This window comes from Gossypium hirsutum, chromosome A01 (genome assembly GCF_007990345.1).
Source record: "Gossypium hirsutum isolate 1008001.06 chromosome A01, Gossypium_hirsutum_v2.1, whole genome shotgun sequence".
NCBI classification, from domain to species: domain Eukaryota; kingdom Viridiplantae; phylum Streptophyta; class Magnoliopsida; order Malvales; family Malvaceae; genus Gossypium; species Gossypium hirsutum.
In genome coordinates this window covers 35,184,831-35,196,566 of record NC_053424.1, presented here as the reverse complement: position 1 = coordinate 35,196,566, position 11,736 = coordinate 35,184,831, and the positions used below count along the sequence as shown (strand labels likewise).

General features: G+C 39.1%; 1 non-coding gene across 1 annotated transcript; it reads left to right on the top strand.

The window, feature by feature from the left end:
- The first annotated feature begins 1,752 nt into the window (after positions 1-1,752).
- LOC121207832 (small nucleolar RNA R71) lies at positions 1,753-1,859 on the top strand. Its single transcript, XR_005902948.1, has one exon. It is a non-coding gene; the product is annotated as a small nucleolar RNA R71 (small nucleolar RNA).
- The last annotated feature ends 9,877 nt before the right edge of the window (positions 1,860-11,736 follow it).

Below are 11,736 nucleotides of genomic sequence, written 5' to 3'. Positions count from 1 at the left end.
TATGTAGCACTAAGTGTGCGATTTGATTACGTAGCACTAAGTGTGCGAGTTGATTATATAGCACTGAGTGTGCGGGCTCAATATACATTCGTGAATCATTATGGACACTATGTGTGTGACACTATTGAGTCGATCGCGGACAGCGGATCGGGTAAGTGTCTTGAGTACATGGCTAATAGGTGCTATGCTTATACTTGGTGTTGAGCTCGGTAAGTTGAACCTATGTGACAAATATACTTGAAGTCACGTACATAAAATTTATCATAGAATGGGTGAAAGGCCGTTTAGTTGTATGTTTGTAACGAAAATAAAATGATTTATGAAAATGCCTCGAATATCCTATTGATGAGTAGGTGGATTGTGAATACATAAATTGGTATGAAATTGAATCGATAGGTTGGAGGAACTATGGTATGGTTCGGTATGGATGGAGTAAATTGTCTCATTCCATTTTGTTTCCTCTTGTGATAATGTTATTGATGTATTGTAGTGCATTGCTTATGACTTACTGAGTTATAAACTCACCCGGTGTTTCCTTGTCACCCATTATAGGCTGCTTGGACTCATCTATTTTTGCGGGGTCGGGCCGTCATCGAAGTCATCACACCGGATAGCAAGTTTTGGTATTTTCTTCTTAGTTGGCTTAGAAGAACATTTTGGCATGTATAAGCTATTACGTTGTGTTTGAATTTTGGCATGTAAACTTTAAGCCATGCGAAAATGGCACGAATGTTCGATTGAGTTGGATCAAGGGTAGGCATGAAATGGACCTAGTTACTTTCGTAACAGATGCTGGCAGCAGCAGTGTCATGAGATTGAAAAATCACTAAAAATAGTAGGAGTGGAATTAATTGATGAATAAATTATCTAATCGAAGCTCGATGGGTCTGCTTTCATGAGGAAGTAACGAAAAGATCATATGGGCAGTATATTAAGAGATAATCAGATTTTTGTGAGACAAGGCCAGAACGGTTTCTGGATTCCCTGCTCCGACTTTGGAATTTCATTAAAAATTAACCAGAGATAATTAGGGGTCGAACCATATATGTACAGATTCCTCTCTGAGTCTAGTTTTCATAGAAACAAACGGCATCAGTATTGGAGCCCCGTGCAGGGAGATATCCAAGTCGTAATGGGCAAAGGTCAGTGTAGTCGACCCCTGCAACTTGGGAGAATTTGACTAATAAACTGTACTAATTGGCCCGACCAAAAATTCTAGAAAAAAATACATAGATGGGCACATGAGTCTAGTTTCGGGGAAAAATTACGAAACTGATTTTTGAGTTACGAAACTCAAGATATGATTTTTAAAACGACTAGTACACAGATTGGGCAGTGTCTGGAAAATAAATTTTGTAAGGGGTTAAAGCCAGTTAACACCTCGTGTTCGACTCCGGTGTCGGTTTCGGGTTCGGGGTGTTACATGAATTGCTCGATCCACCTCCATTTGCTTCGCACTGCATTACTGGGTGAACCTATAAAGATCTAAGAAAACTATCAATTTTCTTATTCAAGAGTTCTACCTGATTAGAGAGCATGGTGACTGAATCGACGTTATAAACACCGGGTATTTTCGTTGGCTTTGTCCTCATGACTTGCCACTGATAGTTATTCAGTGACATCTCCTCTATAAACTCATAAGCATCTTTAGGTGTTTTATTATTGATGGTTCCGTCAGCAGCTGCGTCAACCATTTGTCCAATCAAAGGATTCAGGCCATTATGAAAAGTTTGAACCTGTAGCCAGAGTGGTAACCCATGGTGAGGGCATCTTTGCAAAAGATCCTTATATCTCTCCCATGCATCGTAGAGTGTTTCTAAATCCATCTGCACAAAAGAAGAGATATCATTACGTAATTTAGCCATTTTAGCCGGCGAAAAATATTTTAGTAAAAACTTTTCGGTCATTTGTTCCCAAGTAGTGATTGATCCCCGTGGTAACGAATTCGACCACTGTTTAGCTTTGTTTCTAAAAAAAAAGGGAATAACCAAAGGCGAATGACGTCATCAGAAATGCCGTTAATTTTAAATGTATCACATAGTTCTAAAAAGTTTGCTAAATGAGCGTTAGGATCTTCGTCCTGTAAACCATCAAACTGAACAAATTAATGTATCATTTGAATTGTGTTAGGTTTCAGTTCAAAAGTATTTGTAGCTACAGCAGGTCTAACCATGCTCGATTCAGTTCTTGTTAAAGAAGGTTTAGCATAATCATACATAGTGCGCAGAGCAGTATTCTGATTTACTGGATTAACAGCAATCGTAGGAGGTATCAGATTTTCCTAATTTTCAGCCATCTCCTTGGTTGTGATTTGAATATCGTCCTCTTGCTCGTTCTCTGTGTATCTTAAGCTCGCCTTATTCCTCTTTGGTTTCAGTGAACTGTGCGATCGATCTCACTGTCAAAAAGTAATAATCCTGACGGGTTTCTTCTAGTCATAAACTATAAGAACCTATCAGAAAAAGGGAAAATAAGAATTAGTAATAAAAATTAGAATAAATTTTAAATTGCAATAAAAGTAAATGGCTAAAGTAATAAAAATCGAGTTTTCCTAATATCTTAGTTCCCCGACAATGGTGCCAAAAACTTGATACGTGATATTTGTGATAGGATTTAAATATTTATAATGAATCGTTTTTGAAACTAACTATTATCACAATGAAGGAAAGTGTACCTATCAAACAGTAGTATAGCTTTAGCAAGAATGGATTATCAAACCCAAAGGAACTAAAAGTACTAGTATCAACTTTCTTTTTATTATCTAGCCTAAAAAATAAAAGGGTTTTGTTTAGCTAACTAATTAATTAAACTAAGAAATCACAGAAAAGATATTTGGGGAAAATACTTTTTGGAAAACTCGATTGATTAGGACAATACCTAATGAAAAATCCACCTAGACTTCACTTGTTATTTGACTCTGAATCGGACGATTTATTCATTCAACTTGTTTCGTAGAGATCCCTAAGTTATATTATTATCTCTCTCGAGACTAACAACGTCTAACCCTAGCTTGAATAATTGAAATCTCTTTCAAATTAACGCCCTAGGGTTGCATTAACTCGATATATGGATCCCCTTATTAGGTTTCACCCTAATTCGGCAAAATCTTGTCACCCTATCTCTAGGCGTGCAACCAACTCCACTTAATTGTGAGAAATTTACTCTTAGATAGGGTCTATTCCTCCTCTGAATAAGAGCTTAACTTGAATCAATATCCTGGAATATCAAAACAAGAATTAAGAACACATAATTAAGAATAAGTCAAATATTTATCATACAATTCAGATAATAATAACAAGATCCGTCTTGGATTTCATTCCCCTTAGGTATTTAGGGATTTTAGTTCATACTAATGAAAGAAAACATCTCAAAAGAATAAAAATAACAAAACATAAGAAAACCCAAAACTCCTGAGGGAATTTGGAGGGAGATCTTCAGTCTTGATGGTGAATCCGGCTTCTGAGATGGATCGATTGGCTTTCCTTGAGCAATTCCTTGCTTCCTCCTCTATGTCCCTTGTCTAAGTGCCTCCTCAGGTGTTTAAATATTCTTTGGAATGCCTGAGAGCCCTCAAAATTGGCCTTTTCCGAATTGGACTAAACTTGGGCTCGACAGGGACACGCCCATGTGACACGCCCATGTACGATTGCTTAAGGCCGTGGTCAAGACAGTTAAATGGGCACGAGCGTGTGATCTACCCGTGTAAATCATGTTTTGACCTTGCCAAAAGGACACGGCCGTGTGGTATGCCTGTGTGAGGAAGTCCAGGCCCTGTTGATTTTGTACGTTGGCCTATTTTCTCCGTTTTTGGCCCGTTTCTCGCTCTTTTTTGTTCTCCTATGCTCACCTAAGTATAAAACATGAAATTAAAGGATTAGAAGCATTGAATTCACCAATTCTAAAAAGAAACCATCCATAAATGCGTTAAGCATGGGGTAAAAATATGTATAAATTAGGTTTATCAAGCGTACCAGTTATGACGTCACAGGCATCCCCATCCTCTCGATGACGAGTAGAATAGACCAAGGCTGGCTGTCTCGCCTCAGTGTTTTCAGCACCTCTGCCTGGTGCTTCACGCCCTCGACCAAACTAGTTTCCACCTCTGGCCTGACCTCGGCCTCTCAGTGGCTGCTGACCACCTCTCACAGGCTGAACACGACCCTGTCCTGCAGCTTGCATCTAAGTAAACCCCTGAGTACAGTTCTTAAACTGATGATCCATAGACCCATATCTAAAGCATGCCCCAGTTCGTCGACCCTGTCCTGCAACTTGCATCTAAGTAAACCCCTGAGTACAGTTCTTAAACTGATGATCCATAAACCCACATCTAAAGCATGCCCCAGTTCATTTCCAACACTCACCCTAGTGAGCTCTCCCACAATCGGCACAAGGCTATTGTCTTGCAACAATACCAGGAACCGCTCAGACTGGCCCATCAAACCTAGCCCTCTTTACAGGACTTTCAGAAGAACCCGAGGGTCGAAAATCCCTTTTATTTCCGCCCCTATATTTCTCGAGGTTCTAGCGCTCAGAGCGCTTCACTTCCTTAGCAATTTTTTCTTTTTCCATAAGAGAAGTAAAGTCTCGCTCCCTCTACAGGGCTATCAGGACACGTAACTCGTCCCAGAGGCAATTCTCAAATTGCGCACAGCGTTCATATTCAGTTGCGACTATCCCGCATGCATATTGACTCAATCGTAGAAACTCTGCCTCGTACTCCGCCACGATTTTATTCCCCTGAGTCAAATTCAGAAATTCCTTCCTTTGGGCATCTACATAACTTGTGCCCACATACTTCCTTGAAAAGGCTGCTTTGAAGAAATCACATGTCAAACGGTCAGCTCGCGTACCTTATCTCACAATGAGCCACCACTGGTAGGCCTCATCACGCAGTAAAGAGACTGCCCCTTTTAATTTTTGCTCTAAAGTACAGTCAAGGTCATCCATTACTCGCTCGGTAGCCTCTAACCAATATTCTGCCACATTCGGGGCTACACCCGAAACACCCCTGAAGATTTTAGCTCCATTAGATCAGAGTCGCTCTGAAATTGACCCCCTACCTGCAGATCCAGTACTTGCTCCAGCAACCCTTTCAAGAACTTGTAGCATTGTTTTAGATAAAGCATCATCCCCAGCTGCTAGGTCATGAGACCCTGACTCAGTTACTGGCGAGGCTGGTGCCTCCCTAGTCGACATGTGGCCTGATGCTGAAGACCCAGCTCTAGCACTTCCTCGGCCTCTACTGCAGCCTCGTGTACCCCTTCCACGAGTACCTCTTGTGCACCTATTGATAACGAATTATCTGTGTTAAAGTATTATGAATCAGTTTATAATTTCAATAATTATTAACAATGTGTTACGAACATTAGCAATTAGAGTTTGTTTGCGCAGAACAGAATCTTCTACAGTTGTCAGTCTTTTATAATCTCAGTCTAATCTAACTACAGAGTTTCAGTGTAATTCTACTACCTATGGTAGTCTTCAGTAATACATTTCAGTTCATAACAATAATCAGTGTCAAAAAAAACTTACCGATTTGGTACCGGAGACTCAGTGTGCCACATTACCAACCACAACATTTAACATTCAAATCCATAAAAACCCATTCCACAGCCGAGTTTTATAACCTGGCTCTGACACCACTAAATGTAACACCCCAAACCCCGCCAAGATGCTACGGCAGAATCTGGTGTGTTGCATCAAAGCGTCGTTCAAAAATCGAGTTGTCGGTAAAAGTTTATTTCTAAAAGTAAAACCTTTTGTACGAGGTTAGCAAATCATCTCGTCACATACGTTTGCTCAAAATATTTTCCTTTAGGATATTAATTCAACTTAAATTGCGGAAGCTCTTTTGAAAACTTTGTTGTTTAAAGCTCGTGTTCTTTAGAAAATCGTGAATAGTTAGAAAACTCGAGTTTTCCTAGACTAGAGTTTAATATAAGAAATCAAAAGCCCATTAAAAGTTAAAAACCCCCAAATGGCCTTATTACATAACTAAAACCAAAATATGAAAGCTTAAATAAATTGAGTTATTAACAACCAATCTGCGGACGTCTGGCCACCACTGAGTCCCTCGCGGCTCCAAATCGTCTAAGGCGGGGGATTACCTGTACAGTTAAAAGAAGGGTGAGTTTACGAAAACTCAGTGTGTAATCCCTTATCGGTCAACAGTAACAGTGCATACAATAACGGTCTTGGCCTAAGCCCTATTCATTAACAGTACAGTCTGGGTCTAAGCCCAAAATAGTATAATCACAATACAGGTATGCAACCCAACCCAATCCATCCTGCTCACCACCCGTACCAACCAACTCACCATGTGGGGATTAAATCGACCCACCTAGACAACTCACCAATATCGCAGCGTAGCTGTTAATAGTAATTAAACAAAGCTGCTAATAGAGGTAAACGTGGCGTAGCCACTAATATCAGAATACGTGGGAAAGCCACCAGAACAGTACTTTCTCCAAATCAGAATCCCAACCCCAATGCAGTATGTCATGTCATAATATTTCGTGTATGCAAGGTTTCATACTCAGATACGGTCAGGCATATATCATACACTCATCAATTAACCTACCTCTAAGTTATCGCAGTTATTTCCACCCATTAGGGGTAGAATAGTAATTTTTACCCCTCAGGGGTATTTTGGTCATCTTACCCTCTGGGGTCTCGGTACAAATAATCGACCTATCGGAAGGTCCACAGTCGCCTCAAGCGACTTAAGTAACCTAAACAGACCTAACAGTGTAAATGGGCCTAAGACCCATTTTTCGGCCCAAGTAGGCCCACACGCTCGTGTGGCCCATTTAGCCCAAATTTAGCTATAGCTATGTGACCGACATAGCCCAATCCAAAATTTATCACTTATCGTGGATTTAATCTATGTGGGGCCTACGAGCTCGTTGGGCTTTCCCGGCCCATTTCGGCCCAACAAAGCCCTTAACGACCTATGCCATGCACACGACATGATAAGCTCAACTATTTCCCACCTATTAGTTAGATTTACACAAGTAGGACCACAGGGCCCATTGGGCCTATTTTACCCATCGAGGCCCAGTCCACGAGAATACTCGTGGCGGCCTCTACAGTCTATCGGCCATGGTTTGTGGGCTCGGTTTACCCCACGAGCTATCGCACGCTTGTGAGGCCTCAAATGCTAAAGTTTCAACTTTTCGGCTTTTACTGATTTCCAACAAAAAATGGCGTGAATACACACCTGTTTATGAGAACGCGTCAAAGTCCACGATCACCAACTTTGGCACATCTTGCATGGAGTCTTAATCACTTCCCCCCTCACTAACTCATCTGGTTTGCTCTTTTTAAAGCCAGCTTCTCATCAATACTCATGTTAGCTTCCCGATGTGGGATTACTTTCAACCATTAGGAAAATTCCTTATTTTTCTTTTTTTATGACCACTTCAACCACAGAGTTCCAGTCCAACTTCACCTCCTACACTACTCAAACAGCAAAATAAATACTCCATTGCGCATCCCAAGACTTGAACCTCAGACTTCACAGTTACACAACACGCCACCTTGCCACTCCACCACAAGCTCTTTCTGTGTCACAAAATATCCTCAATTAATTATAAGGTCTATAGGCCAAAGTCCAGGTTCCTTTAAAAGAAAAACCAAAATAAATTGCAAGAGCCATGACTTGAACCCAGGCTCCCTTGCAACCTTAATGACGCCACAACCACTAGACCACATGCTTCCTTGTGTCATTTATTTAACACAATAGTTTAAAAGGCCATCATCCAAGCATCCAGGGTTTTATTCACTTAAAACCAAAATTTTTGCTAAAGCCCAGGTTTGAACCCAAGATTTCTCAAACACTTCACAGAGCAGTTAACCACTGAAGCAGATACACAGTTAACTAATGTTAGCACCGGTTGCGGCACTAGCCGAAATCGCAGCAAAGATGCTATTATATATGCGGCTCTAAGCCTTCAATAGTGGTATTATAATTTGCACAAAGCCATCGATAACTGTATTATGTTTTGCACATAGCCAACAATGATAGTATTATAATCGGCACACAGCCTTGGGTAAATATGATCGACACAGAGTCATCAATACATATGTTAGGCTCATAGCCACAAGTAAATACGTTTGGCACAAAGCCATAGTCTAGATTGCACAGAGCCATTTTTAGGTTGTCACAGAGCCATAATCAGATTACGCGACTTTAAGTCGTCCGTCAGTCCACAGTTGTCTTGTGCGACCCGTGTGACCTTAACAGATCAATACTGGATCCACAGTCGTCTCATGCGACACGTGCGACCCTATCAGAATAGTACTTCCTCCATATCAATATCCCAACCCCATGCAATATGTCGTGTATGTCATGCTCAATCATCACACGTGAATGCAGAATGACCATGCTCGGTAACAGTCATTTAAACATATATTAAAAGCGTATCAGTTTTACAACCACAGTCAAGTCAGTTAAAACACAGTCATACAATCACAGTCAAATCATTCAAATTCATAGTCTAAGCCGGTCATTTGCCCACAAGGGAAAAATATTCATTTTACCCTACAGGGGTATTTCGGTAATTTTACACCATAATTAACTACTTACGTCAAGCCTTCTCACTGTTCCCCTACTAAAGGCCCATTTCTTCTAGGCCCAAATTTGGGGCGTTACATAGATCGTCATAACACTTTCAACAACCTGTTCTCTTATTCAAGTGTTAATTTTATAGAAATTACAACTAGCAAAGTACTATTATTCTCCCAGTATGCATATTTTAGATAATGTGGTTGAGGCTTTGACTCTAGCTCAAGTGATTCCTCTATAGAAGGTTTAGGAGGCTTAAAGGATTTTCTGGATAAATCCAGGGTCTCAAATTTCTACCTTGGCCTATCCATTATCTGTTGAGCTTCCTTAAATTCACCAAGCTCTTCAGATTTTACTTCTTCACCTTTCTCCATAAGAAATCTTCGCTTCCAACACTACTGTAGTAAAATTTTGTAAATTCGTCTGCTATTGTTTCTATCATATCAACAGTGTGGCATTCCTTATTCTCATTCGCACACTTCAATGCATTAACACATTGAAAATGACCTGCTGATCATTCACTCTCATAGTTAGCTCACCTTTCTGTACATCAATTAGAGTCCTGCCAGTAGTAAGAAATGGTCTTCCAATAACAATTGGAACATCATGGTCAGCTTCACATTCTAAAATAAGAAAATTTAATTGAAAGATAAATTTATCTACCCTTACCAATACGTCTTCAATTTTACCTTCCGGATGGACATAAGATTTGTCAACTAATTGCAACATCACTGTGGTAGGTCTCGCCTTCCCAATTTCTAGCTTCTTGAAAATAAACATAGGCACTAGATTTATACTTTCTCCTAAATCACTTAATGTCTTACAAATATAACGATTTCCAATTGAATATGGGATAGTGAAACTCCCTAGGTCTTTCAACATTGGAGATAATTTATTTATCAACATTGCTGTGCACCCTTTAATGAGAGCAACAATTTCAAATTCTCCCAATTTACGCTTCTTTGACAATATGTCTTTCATAAATTTCACGTAATTGGGCATTTGCTCCAAATCTTCTACTAGCGGTATGTTGATATGGAGTTGCTTCAAGACATCCAAAAATCTTTTGAGTTGAACATTCTACTTAGAATTATGAAACCCCTGAGGAAATGGTAGAGGTGGTCGTCCTTTAGGTTGCTGATATTCTTTTGCTGTCGCATTTTTGTTAGCAATCTAATTTTCTCATAACATTTTTTTGCTTATCCATTTCAGATGTTGTATGCTTTTCGGTTGATTCTAAGATCTTTTCATTATTGAGTCTTGAGTCGTCCTCTTCTGTCGCGACATTTTGAACAACATCATCTAGCTGAGTCCCTCTTCTGAGAGTAATAGCTTTGCATTTCTTCTTGTCTTTTGTCCTCGAATTTTTGTTGTCATTGGGTAATGCTCCCTGCAGTCTTGTGTTCAAAGCATTGGCTATCTTACCCACTTGTTTCTCAAGCGCTTAAAGGGATGTAGCCTGGCTCTGGATCATAGCATCATTCTTGGCCATATACTCCTTTAACAAAGCTTCCATAGAAGTAGATGATGACGCCTAACCATATTGATTATTTTTTTGGGGCATTGGTTAAACGTATCCTGACAGTGCATTGTTGACATTTCACATTAGAAAGTGTTGAAATTTCTTGCACTTTGATTATTCCAACTAAAATTCGGATGTTGTCTCCACCCTGAATTGTAGGTACTGGAGTATGGATTATTATTTCGATTAGAGTTCCTCCTATAGTATACTGACACTGGATTGGATGGACATTTATCAAACTTGTGGCTTTCACCAGAATAAACACATGATGATTTAACTATTATTATTTCCTACACAGTAGTTCAAGGTTTCATGGTTTTATTTATATTAGCTAGAAAAGATACCTGGGCCATCAATGAAGTGATTGCATCGAGCTCAATCGTATCGGAAGCTTTCTTACCTGTCCTAACTCGTGTAGTCAAATATTGGTAATCGTTGTTGGAAAATTTTTTCGAAATTTTGTGTGCTTCATTATATGTCTTATCCAATAAAGTACCATTTGCTAAGGCATCAACTACCATTCGTGTATGTGCGTTTAGCCCATTGTAAAACATTTCCATTTGATTCTAGTGTTGGAATCCATGCATTGGACATTTCCTCATTAACTCATTAAATTGCTCCCACACTTCATATAGTGTTTCATCTTCAAATATACGAAAGGATGTAATATCATTTCTCAACTTGGCATTCATAGTGGGAGGATTATACCTTAACAAATATCTCTGGCAAAGGTCAATCCATGATGCCACTGTTCCTGATGGAATAATATTTAACCATGCCCTGGCACGATCTCTTAAGGAATACGAGAATAACTTAAGTCTCAAGGCATCTTTAGGAACATCCTGTTGTTTGAATGAATCACAAACTTCTAGAAAAAGTCTTAAATATAGTCATGGGTCTTCAATGGGTAAACCACCAAATTAAGCTAAAGTTTGTAACATCTGGAACATTACCGATTTCAACTCGAATTGCTGAGCTTGTATAGTCGATCTGACTATTCTAGGATTCAAGTCATCTAGCTTTGGGACAACATGCTCTTTAATTAGCCTGTCTCCATCATCCACTACATACCCCATGTGAGGATTCTCATTGTGATCATTTGGTTTTCCATTGAAATCATTCCTGTTTCCAACCATTTTTCTCAATTCTTTTCTCTTTCTTCGCAAAGTTATTTCAATCTCTAGATCAAAAAGGTATTATATGTTAGCAGAAATGCCTCTTCTCATGCATTGATGGCAAACATGTAAAAATTAAATAAAATTAAATTAAATAAAACTACTAAGTAAAATAACCAAACAAAATTTCACCAAATTGCCGATCCCTGGAAATGGCGCCAAAAACATGTCACGTGTAAAATGGTATGCAATTTTTGTGCAAGTATGCACGTCGGTTCAAGTAATAAAGAGGTAAGTGTAATAGCCCATTTTTAGTCAAATCGAAAAAGTGGTTTCTGGAATACAAATCTGAAGTCAAAATATTTATGTTATTATTATTTTAATGTCTACAACATGATTAAATGATAGTGTGAAATTTTCGTTTAGAAATTTTATTGTTTGATAGTCAATTTGGTAAAAAGGACTAAATCACGTAAAGTGTAAAACTTGTGTTCTATTAGCTAAAGGTATTAAATAGCTATGGAAAATTAAAG